Below are 15,675 nucleotides of genomic sequence, written 5' to 3'. Positions count from 1 at the left end.
TCTTCATTTGTTAGGTTATTAAAACATATTGAGTATGGTTACCTATGCTATATAAGTAGGTCCTTGCTCATTATCTATTTTATATATAGTAGTGTGTATAACTTAATCTCAACCTCCTAATTTATCCCTCCCTCTCCCCTCTTTTCTCCCTTTGATAGCCATGTTTGTTTTCTAAATCTCTAAGTCTATTATTGTTTTTTAAATAAGTTCATTTGTATTTTTTTTTTTTAGATTCTGCATATAAGCAATGTCATATGATATTTGTCTTTCTCTAACTGACTTCATTTAGTATGACAATCTCCAGGTCCATCCACATTGCTGCAAATGGCATTATTTCCTTCTTTTTTATGTGTGAGTAATATTCCATTGTATATATCTACCATACCTCCTTTATCCATTCATCTGTCAATGGACATTTAGGTTGCTTCCATGTCTTGGCTATTGTAAACAGCACTGTACTGAACACTCGGTGCATGTATCCTTTTGAACCATTGTATTCTCTGGATATATGACCAGGAGTGGGATTGCTGGATCATATGGTAACTGTATTTTTAATTTTCTAAGGAACCTCCATACTGTTCTCCATAGTGGCTGTATCAATTTACATTTCCACCAACAAGGTAGGAGGGTTCCCTTTCCTCCACACCCTCTCCAGCATTTATTGTTTGTAGATTTTTTGATGGCCATTCTGACTGGTGTGAGGTGATACCTCTTTGTAGTTTTGATTTGCATTTCTCTTGTAACTAGTGATGTTGAGCATCCTTTCATGTGCTTGTTGGCCATCTTGGAGAGATGTCTATTTCGGTCCTCTGCCCATTTTTTGATTGGGTTGTTCGTTTTTTTGATATTGAGCTCCATGAGCTGTTTGCATATTTTGGAGGTAAATCCCTTGTAAGTTGCTTCATTTGCAAATATTTTCTCCCATTCTGAGGATTGTCTTTTTGTTTTGTTTATGGTTTTCTTTGCTGTGCAAAAGCTTTTAAGTTTATTAGGTCCCATTTATTTTTGTTTTTATTTTCATTACTCTACGTGGTGGATCAAAAATGATCTTGCCATGATTTATGTCAGAGAGTGTTCTGCCTATGTTTTCCTCTAAGAGTTTTATAGTATTTGGCCTAACATTTAAGCCTTTAATCCATTTTGAGTTTATTTTTGTGTATGGTGTTAGAGAGTGTTCTAATTTCATTCTTTTATATGTAGCTGTCCAGTTTTCCCAGCACCACTTATTGAAGAAACTGTCTTTTCTCCATTGTACATTCTTGTCTCCTATGTCATAGATTAGGTGGCCATGGGTGCATGGGTTTACCTCTGGACTTTCTACCCTGTTCCATTGATCTATCTTTCTGTTTTTGTGCCAGTACCATACTGTTTTGATTTCTGTACCTTTGTAGTATAGTCTGAAGTCATGGAGCCTGATTCCTCCAGCTCCATTCTTCTTTCTCAAGATTGCTTTGGCTATTAGGGGTCTTTTGTGTTTCCATACAAATTGTAAATTTTTTTGTTCTAATTTTGTGAAAAATGTCTTTGATAGAGATTGCATTGAATCCGTAGATTGCTTTGCATAGTATAGTCATTTTGACAATATTGATTCTTCCAATCCAAGAGTATGGTATATTTCTCCATCTCTTTGTGTCATTTCAATTTCTTTTATCAGTGTCTTATAGTTTTCGGAATACAGGTCTTTTGTATCCTTAGGTAGGTTTATTCCTAGGTACTTTTTTTTTTTTGATGCAATGGTAAATGCAATTGTTTCTTTAATCTCTCTTTCTGATCTTTTGTTGTTAGTGTATAGGGATGCAAGAGTTTTCTGTGTATTAATTTTGTATCCTAGCACTTTGCCGAATTCATTGATGAACTCTCGTAGTTTTCTGGTAGCATCTTTAGGGTTTTCTATGTATAGTATCATGTCATCTGCAAACAGATAGTTTTACTTCTTTTTTTCCAATTTGGATTCTTTTATATCTTTTTATTCTCTGTGGCTAAAACTTCCAAAACTATGTTGAATAAAAGTGGCAAGAGTGGACATCCTTGTCTTGTTCCTGATCTTAGAGGAAGTGCTGTCAGCTTTTCACTATTGAGTGTGATGTTAGCCGTAAGTTTGTCATATATGTCCTTTATTATGTTGAGGTAGTTTCCCTCTATGCCCATTTTCTGGAGAGTTTTTACCATAAATGGTGTTGAATTTTGTCAGATGCAGATTTTTTTCTGCATCTATTGAGATGATTATATGGTTTTTAATCTTCAATTTGTTAGTATAGTGTATCACATTGACTGATTTGCATATATTGAAGAATCCTTGCATCCCTGGGATAAATCCCACTTGATCAGGGTGTATGATCCTTTTAATGTGCTGTTGGATTCTGTTTGCTAGTGTTTTGTTGAGAAGTTTTTTGTCTGTGTTCATCAGTGATATTGGTCTGTAATTTTCTTTTTTTGTGATGTCTTTGTCTGGTTTTGGTGTCAGAGTGATAGTGGCCTCATAGAATGAGCTTGGCAATGTTCCTTCCTCTGCAATTTTTGGAAGAGTTTCAGAAGGGTAGATGTTAAATCTTCTCTAAATGTTTGATAGAATTCATCTGTGAAGCCATCTGGTCCTGGACTTTTGTTTTTGTGAGTTTTTTAATTGCACTTTCAATTTCAATACTTGTGATTGGGCTTTTCATATTTTCTATTTCTTCCTGGTTCAGTCTTGGATGTTTGCACCTTTCTAGGAATTTGCCCATTTCTTCTAGGTTGTCCATTTTATTGGCTTATAGTTTCCTGTAGTAGTCTGTTATAATTCTTTGTATTTCTGTAGTGTCCATTATAACTTCTCCTTTTTCATTTCTAATTTTATTGATTTGAGTCCTCTCCCCTTTTTCTTGATGAATCAAGCTAAAGGTTTATCAATTTTGTTTATCTTTTCAGAAAACCAGCTTTTAGTTTAATTGATCTTTTCTATTGTTTTCTTCATCTCTAGTTCATTTATTTCTGCTCTGATCTTTACGGTTTCTTTCCTTCTACTAAGTTGGAATTTTGTTTTTTCTCCTTTCTCTGGTTGTTTGAGCTGTAAGGTTAGGTTGTTTATTTGAGATTTTTCTTGTTTCCTGAGGTAAGATTGTATCGCTATAAACTTCCCTCTTAGAACTCCTTTTGCTACGTCCCATAGGTTTGGATCAACATGTTTTTGTTTTCATTTGTCTCTCAGTATTTTTTGATTTCCTCTTTGATTTCTTCAGTGACCCATTGGTTATTTAATAACATATTGTTTAGCCTCCATGTGTTTGTGTTTTTTACAGTTTCCTTTTTTCCTGTAATTGATTTCTAATTTCAGAGGGTTTTGGTCAGGAAAGATGTTTGATATGATTTCAATTTTCTTAAATTTATTAAGGCTTGATTTGTGACCTAAGGTGTGAACTGTCCTGGAGAATGTTTCATGTACACTTGAGAAGGAAGTGTATTCTGCTGCTTTCTGATGGAATGCCCTATAAATACCAGTTAAGTCTATTTGGTCTAATGTGTCCTTTAAGGTTTGTGTTTCCTTATTAATTTTCTGTCTGGATGATGTGTCCATTGGTGTAAGAGGGGTTTAAAGTTCTCCACTATTGCTGTGTTACTGTTGATTTCCCCTTCTGTGGCTGTTAGCATTTGCCTTATATAGTGAGGTGCTCCTATGTTGGGTGCATAAATATTTACAATTGTTATACCTTCTTCCTTGTTTGATCCCTTGATCATTATGTACTGTCCTTCCTTGTCCCTTGTAACAGTCTTTATTTAAAAGTCTATTTTGTTTAGTATGAGTATTGCCACTCCAGCTTCTTTTGATTTCTATTTGCATGGAAATTCTTTTTCCATAGCCTCATTTTTAATCTGTATGTGTCCCTAGGTCTGACGTGGGTCTCTTGTAGACAGCATATATACAGGTTTTGTTTTTATATCCATTCAGCCAGTCTATGTCTTTTGGTTGGAGCATTTAATCCATTTACATTTAAGGTAATTATCAATATGTATGTTCCTATTGCCATTTTCTTGTTTTGGGTTTTTTCTTGTAGGTCTTTTTTCTTCCCTTCCTGTTTTGTTCTCTTCTCTTGTGTGTTTTCCACCTAGAAAAATTCCTTTAGCATTTGTTGTAAAGCTGGTTTGGTGGTGCTGAATTCTCTTAGCTTTTGCTTGTCTGTAAAGCTTTTGATTTCTCCATCAAATCTGAATGAGAGCCTTGCTGGGTATAGTATTCTTGGTTGTAGGTTTTTCCCTTTCACCCCTTTAAGTATATCATGCCACTCCCTTCTGGCCTGCAGTGTTTCTACTGCAAAAATCAGCTGATAACCTTATAGGGATTCGCTTGTATGTTTTTTTCTGCTTTTCCCTTGTTGCTTTTAATATGTTTTCTTTGTATTAAGTTTTTGTTAATTTGATTAATATGTGTCTTGGCCTGTTCCTCCTTGGGTTTATCATATATGAGATTCTCTGTGCTTCCTGGACTTGGTTGACTATTTCCTTTCCTATGTTATGGAAGTTTATTTAGTATAATCTCTTCAAATATTTTCTCAGGTCCTTTTTTTTCCTCTTCTTCTTCTGGGGCCCCTATAATTTGAATGTTGGTGCATTTAATGTTCTCCCAGAGGTCTCTGAGGCTGTCCTCATTTCTTTTCATTCTTTTTCTTTTATTCTGTTCTGTGGCAGTGATTTCCACCATTCTCTCTCTTCCAGCTCGCTTATCCATTCTTCTGCCTTGGTTATTCTGCCATTGATTCCTTCTAGTGTATTTTTCATTTCAGTTATTGCACCGTTCATCTCTGTTTGTTTGTTCTTTAGTTTTTCTAGGTCCTTGTTAAACATCTCTTGCATCTTCTCAATCCATGCCTCCATTCTTTTTGTGAGATCTTGGATCATCTTTACTATCATTATTCTGAATTCTTTTTCAGGTAGATTGCCTATCTCCTCTTCATTTAGTTGTTCTTGTAGGTTTTTATCTTGCTCCTTTGTCTGCAGCAGATTTCCCTTTTGTCTCATTTTGTCTAACTTACTGTGTTTGTGGTGTCCTTTCTGCAGGCTGCAGGATCGTAGCTCCTTTTGCTTCTGGTGTCTGCCCTGGGGTGCGTGAGTTGGATATTGAGTGAGGCCTCCCCTTTGTGGTTGTCACCGCCCCTCTCAGGGGCATGGTGTGCTCTGTAGTTGTTGAGGTAGAAGCCCTGAGATTTGTTTCTTAGCTGTGTTTCTGATCTGCGGTGTAAGATAGGTGGTATTGGAGCACTCCCACTTGGAGAGAAGCTTCTGAGTATTCCTCTTCTGGGGCTGTTCACCTGTGAGTGTGCTCAGTTGTGTCCCTTTCACCCATTGTGTGGGCTCACAAAGTACACTGTTGTTTGCACTCCTCTCAGTCCCACCATTTGCTGGCAAATGGCCTTCATGACTCTCAGGTATTGTTTTCACCAGGCCACCAGCACAGATCCATTGAGGTCAAGTCCCAGTACTGCAGTAGTCATGCATCTGTACCCACTGTGGGATCTATGGAGGCAGCTCAGACTCTGGCCTCACCCAACCCTCAACTGTATGTGCACACAAAGCCCACAGCTGCTAAAGCCAGATCCGTATCAGCTGCAGGAGCACTTGTTTTCTGTTTGGATGTTCCTTAGGCAATGAATTTAGGAAGCCATCAGCAGAGGTTTAACTCCATGGTTTGTGTAGCTGTGAAGAGAGATTTCAGGTCTTCTTCCTTAGTTGCACAGCCCCTGGGGCTCAGCTGTGGTTTCAGCTCCACTTCTGCATGTTTTCCTCCCACCAGTTTCTGCTCCCAAGGCTGCCCTGGAGCACACATGTCCGCACAGGCCAGTGAAGGCATTCACAGGCATGGCAAGCACAGCTGGAGGCGGCTTTGGCAGGGTGGTGCCTGGGCCACAGGATTGGCGCAGCCTGAGGAGGCTTTGGCAGGGGCGGTTCTCAGGCCCACCAGGACTGGTGTGACCTTTGGAGGCTTTGGCAGGGGTAGCACTTGGGCCCGCCGGGGCCTGCATGGCTGGAGGAGGTTTTAGCTTGAGGGGCAGGCGAGCCTGCTGAGGCAGGCACCCCTGCTAGTGCCTGCAGAGGCAGGGGCCGCCATATGGGGAGGGGAGTTTCAAAGGTGGCCCTGCCCCTTGCATGCCAGTCAACAAATGCACCGTGCTTCTGTGGTGGTCCAGGTTTCTCCCTCAGTCTTTTCCAGTTGTGGAGCTCCTTAGTCCCATCCTTTCAGGCTGTCTCTTCACAGCCAACATCTATCCTCTCCCTGGGTCTGCTCTCCAAACCCCACTTTCCAGCACCCAGCCCCCCTCTACACCACGAGACACATGACTTGGGCTGGAGTGTGCAAGGCTGTAGCATGGACCATGCACATAGTTCCTACTCTGTCCTTGCAGAGACTGGATGCTGCATTCCCCTCTGATCCCCCAAAGCTTCCTCTCTATCCCAGATGATCTCTCGACTATGAGGTGGCTTTCCTGAGTGTGGGAACCTCTCCTCTCCTTCAGCTCCCCTGCCCAGGGTGCTGGTCTCATCCTGTTTCCTGTTTTCTTTTCTTCTTTCTTTCATCCTAGCTGGTTGCATGGGGATTTTTCTTGTCCTTTTAGGTGTCCAAGGACCTCTACTAGTGTTCAATAGGTGCCCTGTGAGAATTGTTTCATTTGTAGATGTATTCTTGTTGTACTTGTGAGGAGAGGCGAACTCCAAGTCCTCCTATTTTGCCATCTTGACTCCTCCCCCTGATCAATTTTCTTTTTTTATATAAATTTATTTATTTTTGGCTGTGTTGGGTCTTTGTTGCTGCGCATGGGCTTACTCTAGTTGTGGCAAGCGGGGGCTACTCTTTGTTGCAGTGTGCATGCTTCTCTTTGCAGTGGTTTCTTGTTGCAGAGCACAGGCTCTAGGTGTGCAGGCTTCAGTAGTTGTGGCATGCAGGCTCTAGAGCACAGGCTCAGTAGTTGTGGTACATGGTCATAGTTGATCCGTGGCATGTGGGATCTTCCCAGACCAGGGATCGAACCCGTGTTCCCTGCATTGGCAGGTGGATTCTTAATCACTGGAACACCAGGGAAGTCCCAATTTTCTTATATTTAGCCAGATTTGCTTTGTGGCCCAGCATGCATTCTATTCTGGAGAATGTTACATGGGAACTTGAAAAGAATGTGTATTCTGCTGCTTTAGGATGGAAGGTTTTATAAATATTAAGTCCATCTGGTCTAATTTGTCATTTAAGACCTGTGTTTCCTTACTGATTTTCTGTCTGCATGATCTGTCCACTGATGTAAGCGAGGTGTCAAAGTCCCACACTGTTATTGTGTTGTTGTTGATTTATCCTTTAAGGCTGTTAGCATTTTATATATTGAGGTTTTCCTGTGTTGGGTACATATATATTAATATTTACAATATTATATCTTCTTCTTGGATTGATGACTTGATCATTATGTATTGTCTTTCTTTGTCTCTTGTAACAGTCTTTATTTTAAAGTCTATTTTGTCTGATATGAGAATTGCTACTCCAGCTTTCCTTTGATCTCCATTTGCATGGAATACCTTTTTCTGTCCCCTCACTTTCAGTCTATATGTGTCTCTAGATCTGATGTGGGTCTCTTGTAGACAGCATATATATGGGTCTTATTTGTGTATCCATTCCGTCAGTCTATGTCTTCTGGTTGAAGCATTCAATCCTTTTACATTTAAGGTAATTATCTATTTTATATGTTCTTATTGCCATTTTGTTAATTGTTTTAGATTTGTTTGTGTAGATCTCTTTTTCTTGCTTTTCTCTTTTGTTCTCTTGTGATTTGATGACTATCTTTAGTGTTGTGTTTGGATTCCTTTTAATTTTAGTGTGTACATCTATTATAGATATTTTGTTTGCAGTTACCGTGAGGTTTTGGTATAGCGGTCTACATGTACACATGACTGTTTTAAGTTGCAGACCTCTAAATTTCAAATATCCTGCATTCATACTCTCCTCCTCTTATGATTACTGGTTTTGATATCATATTTGTATGTAGATGATTTTCTACCTTTACTATGTGTTTGCCTTTACTGGTGAGCTTTCCCATTAATTGTCTTGTTTCTACTTCCAGCGTTTTCTGCTTAGAGAAGTTCTTTTGGCAGTTGTTGTAAAGCTGGTTTGGTGGTGATGAGTTCTTTTAGTTTTTGCTTATCTGTAAAGCTTTTGATCTATCCACTGAATCTGAACGAGAGCCTTGCTGCTGGATAGAGTGTTCTTGGTTGTAGGTTATTCCCTTTCATCACTTTAAATATATGGCACCACTCCCCTATGGCCTGCAGAATTTCAGCTGAAAAATCAGCTGATAACCTTATGTGAATTCCCTTGTATGTTATTTTTTTGCTTTTCCCTTGTTGCTTTTAATATTTTCTCTTTGTCTTTATTTTTTGTCAATTTGATTAATGTGTTTCTTGGCATGTTTCTGCTTGGGTTTATCCTGTATGGGACTCTGTGCTTTTCCTGGACTTGGGTGATTGTTTCATTTCCCATGTTAGGGAAGTTTTCAGCTATTATTTCTTCAAATATTCTCAGGCTCTTTCTCTCTCTCTTCTCCTTTTAGGACCCCTATAATGCAAATGTTAGTGTGTTTGACATTGTCCCAGAGGTCTCTTAAACTGCCCTTATTTTCTTCATTATTTTTCTTTATTCCATTCCATGGCAGTGATTTCCACCATTCTGTCTTCAGCCCACTGATTTGTTCTTCTGCCTCATTTAGTCTGCTATTGATTCGTTCTACTATATTTTTAATTTCAGTTATTGTATTCTTCAACCCTGTTTGGTTGCTCTTTATATTTTCTGACTCTTTGGTAAAATATTTTTATAACTTCTTGTTCTGTGCATTCATTCTTTTCCTGAGTTCTTGGATCACCTTTACAATAATTATTTTGAACTCTTTCTCAGGTAGATCGCCTATCTCCACTTCACTTAGTTGTTCTTGTGTTTTATCTTGTTCTTTCATCTGCAACATATTCCTTTGTCATCTCATTTTGTTCACATTTCTATTTGTATTTTTATGTATGTGGTAGTTTAGTTACACTTCTCAACCTTGGAGAAGTGGCCCTCTGTAGGGGATGTCTTATGTGTCCCAGCATTATACTCCCCTTCACTCAAGGGCCAAAGACCAGCTGTTTCCCCAGAATAGGTTCTGACTTGTGTTTATGGACTCAGTTTGGCAGGCTGCAGTATGGTGGTTTTCTAGCTTCTGGTGTCTTTCCCCTGGTGAGTGAGGCTGGTCTAAAGGCTTGTTCAGGTTTCCTGGTCGGAGGGTCTGCCCACTAGTGTTTGGAGCTAGGTGTTGTCCCTCTGGTGGGCAGGGATATGTCAAGTGGTGTGTCTAAAGGTGGTTGTGGGCTCAGGAAGTCTTTAGGCAGCCTGTCTTCTGATGGTTGGGGCTGTGTTCCCACCCTGTTGGTTGTTTGGCCTGAGGCGTCCCAGCACTGGAGCTTACAGGCTGTTGGGTGGGGCCAGGTCTTGGGGCCAAAGACCCAAAATGTCTGCCTGAAGCCAGAGTGCACATAGGTCTCTGCTATGTCTGCCACCTTTTATGACCCCAGAGAGAGCTATAGCCATCTGCCACCTCCCCAGGGACACTCTAAGACTAGCAGGTAGGTCTGGCACATGTTCTTCTGGAGTCACTACTTCTGCCCAGGGTTCCAGTGCCTGCGAGACCTATGTGCACCCTCCAGGAGTGAAGTCTCTGTTTCCCCCAGTCCTGTGGAGCTCCTACAATCAAGCCCTGCTAGCCTTCAAAGCCAAATGCTCTGTGGGCTCCTCCTCCCAATGCTGGACCCCTAGGTTGGGGCAACTGGTGTGGGGCTCAGAGCTTTCACTTCTGTGGGAGAACTTCTGCAATATAATCAATCTCCAGTTTGTGGGTTGCTAATCTGGGTAGTATGGGATTTGAGTATATTGTGAGTGTGCCCCTCCTACCATGGTTTCTTCTTCATGTCTTTGGATGAGGAATATCTTTTTTTTTTGGTAGATTCCAGTCTTCTTTATTGATGGTTGCTCAGCAGTTAGTTGTGATTTTGGTGTGTTTGTGAGAGGAGGTGAGCTCACGGTCCTTTTACTTCACCATCTTTCTCAACTGAAACTTATTTTTGAGTACAGTATAAGCTAGAGATAGAATTTTACTTATTTCTTGCATGCAAATTGTACTAGCAAAATTTATTAAATGCAGTTCATTATTTTTCAACTGATTTGTAATATCAACTTGTTAACAAAAACACTTACAGGACATGTATGTGTGGATCTGCTTAAGTCCTCTTTTCCATTTTACTATTCTTTTAATAATATCACATTGTTTTCATTATTATAACTTTACAATAAGTGAAATTCTTGTCAAGGAGAGACTACGAATTTATATTTTTTCAAAATTGCCTTAGGTATTATTGGAATTTTGCTGTTCCATGTACATTTTAGGATCAGCATATGAAGTTGCATGAAAAAAGTTACTTTCCCATCATGAAAATTACATTTTCTCCCTTTATTTAAAGTCATTCTTTATGTCCAATAATATTTTATAATTTTCTCTATTACAATTCTGTGCATCCTTTGTTTTTATTTCCAGTTTGAGAAGTTTTGCTTAATTACATGTTTTAACCGGTTATTGAATGTAAGGAAACCATTTGACCTTATTTTAAGCCATGTTGTTTTTTTAAATGATAAACTGCTCTGATTGGCTAAAACATCAGAATGAATCCTATGGGATAAAGATATTAATCTGTAAAACTGAAACATATATACCAAGTCATAATGTAAAACACAAATTTACTACTTTATTATGGTCAAGTTTGAAGCCATTATTTTAAGGTTTTTTGGTTTGTTTTTTAGTGAGAATATGTCGATGTAATGTTACTGATTTTGTATGTCTGGAACAATCTTTAATTTCCCTTCATTTTGAATAACAGTTTAGGATTATATATTTCCTTAGGAGTGTGAACATATTTCTAATGCTTCTGGTGAGATGCCTGCTTAAATTCAATTATGGTTCCTCTGTAGATAATCTCTCTATTACTTCTGGTAGCATTTTAAGTTTGTCCCTTTTTTTATGATTCTCTGAAATTTTACTTTGATGGCTGACTTAATTTTATGATTCTCTTTCAGTACTCAGAATTCATTTTCAATCTAAGGACCCATTTATTCCCTCTTTTGTACTAAACTCCATTATTGTTTCTTGGATGATATTTTTCTTTCCTTCCCTCTCTTTGTTGACCTCTACTAGCTATAATCAGGTTGAACCTACCAACTTACCTTCCAAGTTTCACAACTGCTCTCATTTTATTCTGTAATTTACATATTAATTCCTCACTAATTATCATACCATTGGTTCATTCTCACTTTGATTAGTCCAACATAAACTTTATCAATTGGGATTTCTTTTTAATTTTTATTATTCTGACCATATTTTTCAGTTCTAATTTTATTATTCTGACCATATTTTTCAGTTCTAAGATTTTTAGTTGTTTTCATTTTAATTATTTTTTTCTTATATAATTTTAGCCTCTTTGGTTTCACCATTTCTTGTACTTCTTATAAACATGTATTCCTTTTCCTCTCTGATGAACTCCCCCAAAAGTTATAAAAGTCTCCTTCTAATTGTTCTATTATTTGTTTTCACTCATCTGCTGGTTGGTACACTTTTCTTTTTAGCTGTATTTCTTTTAAATCCATCTATTGTGGAATTTGAATTTGCAGACTCTCCTTAAGTAAATTTTTTAACCTCTCTTCCAGCACTCATTCCCTGTAGTTTGTTGGTTCAGTTGCCTTCACTTGGCTCCTGGGCCTTAAGCTGCAGCCCTGTCTTTCATAATTCACTTGGATTTTTGCTCCACAGGGCCGATGAGAACTTGAAAAGCCATCAATGTGTAAAAAAGACTGATGTTAGTGTTGGTCACAGGATTGTTTCTGTATTCTCTAAGCCTCTACGGCAAAAACGTCACATAGGACATTGGTATATGAAGGAGATGGCACAGCTTTAATTCAGCCTTATTTTCCTATGTGGCAGCCTCACCCCAGTCCCTGGTTCAAGCAGGCTTTAAACTTGCTCCTGTTCCTCTATATTTCAGTCATTCTAACTGCATTGTAACTGCATTGTATTTCTGTTCTGTTTGTTTATTATTCAAGGAAAATCTTATTTTGTGCTTTGAAATTATGAATCTCTTCTTAGTTTTTATTTTTTATAATTATCAATCATGCTATGTTTTTAAAGCCAGAGATAACCTCGGTGTTTTAATATCATGTTGACAAACAGTCTTGACTCTTCATATATGAAAAGTGAAACACGGCATTTTCCCTTTGCCATACTTTGAGTTCCCAGAGGTTAAAAAAATAGACCTTTCATCTTTATTTGCCACTACCTAATAATTTATGGCACACTGTAAGCATGTAATACACATTTAAGTGTATTTAGTGGCTCTTCATCTCATCTTTTATACCTCAGAACAAAAATTTAATTCTACATGAATTGAAAGATAAAGAAGAGAGCCTTCATCCTATCCTTTCCCCATATTCAGATATATAAAGGATCTAAACCTAAATCTGATTTGTAAAAGTATTTAGAACTCTCTTCTATCTTTAAATACTTAATCACATGTCAGTGAATTTACTTTTTTCGTAAATGTGTTTTTCCAGATTTATCAAAATAGAATATCAAAGGGGTTCTGAATTAAGATGGCAGAGTACGAAGAGCCTGAGTTCATCTCCTCCCACAGAAACACCAAAACTACAACTACATGTGGAACAACCATTTCTGAGAACAACCTGAACACTAGCAGAATAGATTTTCTACAACTATGCATATAAACAAAAGGTTACATCAAGACAAGAAGGAGGAGCAGAATGGTGTTCTAATCAGAACCCACACAACTAGTATAGCAGCACACAAGCAGGAGGAATATCACAGCTGCAGAGGTGCTCCCATCCCAGGGGACTTGCACTGGAAAGAAGAGCCCCATCTTTGAAAATCAGTGAGGACTATGTCCAAGAGAGCTCGTGCACAAACTCACTCCAAGTTCCAGTGCAGAGGCAGTAGCTTTGAAAAGCACCTGGGTCATGAGATTCATTGACTGATTCTAGGGCATGTGCCAGAGTGGCAGGAATCTGTTAGAACTTTCTCCAGGTACAGAAGTGCTGAAAGGCAACATGTTTTTAAACTCTCCTTCTACCTAGCTGACCTAGTGCTGGGAGGCACCATTTCTGTCATTATCCATCAACCCAGCTAACACTGGGCACCCTTTCCCAGTGTTCCCAAGGACCTGTCCTGCCCAACTCACCTCCTTTGGCCAGTTCATCCAAAGTGGCTCCTTCTCTGCCCAACCTGGCAAGCTGCCTTGGATGACAATGGTGTCCCTCCAAAGCAGCAACCACTTTGGGGAGTCAGCTCCACCTATCAGGGTGCCCACAGGGGATTGTGCCTCTGGGCCCAACAGGACACATTCTACATAACGCCACTCTTTCAAGACTAGGAGACATAGCTGATTATTCTAAGTACCTAAACAAACACAGATTTAGGCACAATGAGGAGACAAAGGAATACATTTCAAATAAAAAACCAAAACCTCAGAAAAAAGGTAAATAAAACATAGCTAGATAAGCAATTTGTGTGATAAAAAGCTCAAATAGGCTCACCAAACTTGGGAAACAAGTGAATGAACTCAGCAAGCTCTTCTACAAAGAGAAAATATTAAAAAGAGAACCACTCGGAACCAAAGGATACAGTAACCAAAATAAAAAATAGGGGGAAGGACCAGCAGACAGGTTAGTGGAAATCACCCAATTGGAAGAGCAAGAAGAATGAATAATTTAATGAGTATAGTTTAAGAGACCTCTGGAACAATACAGTGCAAACTAAGATTTGCATTATAGGGATTCAAGAAGGATAACCAGAAAGGAATAGAAAAACTTTTTGAAGAAATAATGACTGAAAACTTCCCTAACCTGGCAAAGGAAAGAGACATCCAAGTCCAGGAAGCACAGAGAGTGCCAAACAAGATGAACACAAAGAGACCCACACCAAGACATGTTATAATTAAAATGTCAAAAGTTAGAGAATCTTAAAATCAGCAAGAGAAAAATAAGTAACACACAAGGAAACCCACAAAGACTATCCAGTGACTTTGCAGCAGAAACCTCACAGGCCAGAAGGAACTGGCTTGATATATCCAAAGTGCTGGAAGAAAAAGCTTACAATCAAGAATACTCTGTCTGGTGAGGTTATCATTCAGAACTAAAGAAAGGAGAGATACAGTTTCCCAGACAAGCAAAAACTAAAGGAGTTCATCACCACTCAACTGGCCTTACAAGAAATGTTAAAGGGGCATCATTAAATGGAAAAGAAAAAGCCACAAATATGAAAAAATATCCTACTGGTAAAGGCAAACATGTAGTAAAGGTAGTGGATCAATCACTTCTAGAGCTAGTATGAAGGTTAAAAGACAGAAGTAGTAAAATTATCTACCTCTAAAATAATTACATAAGCAATACACAAAAAGATGTAAAATATGACACAAAATACACAAATTGTGAACAGGGTCAGTAAAAATGTAGTGCTTTTAGAATATGCCCAAACTTATGCAACCATCAACTTAAATAACATATATGTAGGCTGTTGTATATGAACCATATGGTAACCAAAAACCAAACATCTATAATACGTACACAAAAAATAAAGAGAAAAGAATATAAACATAACACTAAAGAAAGTCAACAAATCACAAAGGAGGAGAATGAGAGAAGAACAGAATAACTACAAAACAACCAGAAAATGATTAACAAAATGGCAATAAATACATAGCTATCAATAATCACTTTAAATGTAAATAGACAAAATGCTCCAATCAAAAGACAGGGTTGCTGAATGGATAAAGAAACACAACCTATATATATGCTGCCTACTAGAGACTCATATCTGAAGACACACACAGACTGGAAAGTGAAGGGATGGAAAAAGATATTCCATGCAAATGGAAACAAACAAAAGCTGGGATAGCAATATTTATATCAGACAAAATAGACTTTTAAACAAAGACTGTAACAAGGGACAAAGGAGGGCATCACATAATGATAAAGGGATTAAACAAGAGGCTATAACATTTGTTAATATCTATGCACCCAACATAGGAGCACCTAAATACATAAAGCAAATCACAGACATAAAGAAAAAAATGACAGTAATACAGTAATGCTAGGGAACTTTAACACAACCACTTACATCAATGGATAGAAGAAATCAATAAGGAAACATTGACTTAAATGACACATTAGATCAGATGGACCTAATAGATAACTAACTAGACAAAATTCCAACCCCAAACAGCAAAATACACATTGTTTTCAAGTGCACATGGAATATTCTCCAGGACAGATCACATGTTAGGCCACAAAACAAGTCTCAATAAATGAAGAAGACTGAATTCATACCAAGCATTTTTTTCTGACCGAAGTGTTATGAAACAAGAAATCATTTACAAGAAGAAAACTGTAAAAAAACAAACGTGGAGGCTAAACAACATGCTTCTAAACAACCAATGGGCCATTGAAGAAATTAAAGAGAAAATAGAAAAATACCTTTGGACAACTAAAAATAAAAACAAAAAATCCAAAATTTACAGGATGCAGCAAAAGCAGTTCTAAGAGGGAATTTTATACCAATACAGGCCTTTGTCAAGAACCAAGAAAAA

At 38.1% G+C, this 15,675-nt stretch overlaps 1 protein-coding gene across 1 annotated transcript in view; it reads right to left on the bottom strand.

The window, feature by feature from the left end:
- The window catches only part of LRP1B (LDL receptor related protein 1B), a 1,820,879-nt gene that overhangs the window by 445,386 nt on the left and 1,359,818 nt on the right, over window positions 1-15,675 (bottom strand). The window lies entirely within an intron of this gene.

Source organism: Monodon monoceros, unplaced genomic scaffold (assembly GCF_005190385.1).
Source record: "Monodon monoceros isolate NGI ecotype Baffin Bay Population unplaced genomic scaffold, NGI_Narwhal_1 Super_Scaffold_16, whole genome shotgun sequence".
Taxonomy (NCBI): Eukaryota; Metazoa; Chordata; class Mammalia; order Artiodactyla; family Monodontidae; genus Monodon; species Monodon monoceros.
The sequence above is the reverse complement of the archived record's forward strand: the minus strand, read 5'-3'. Positions and strand labels throughout refer to the sequence as shown.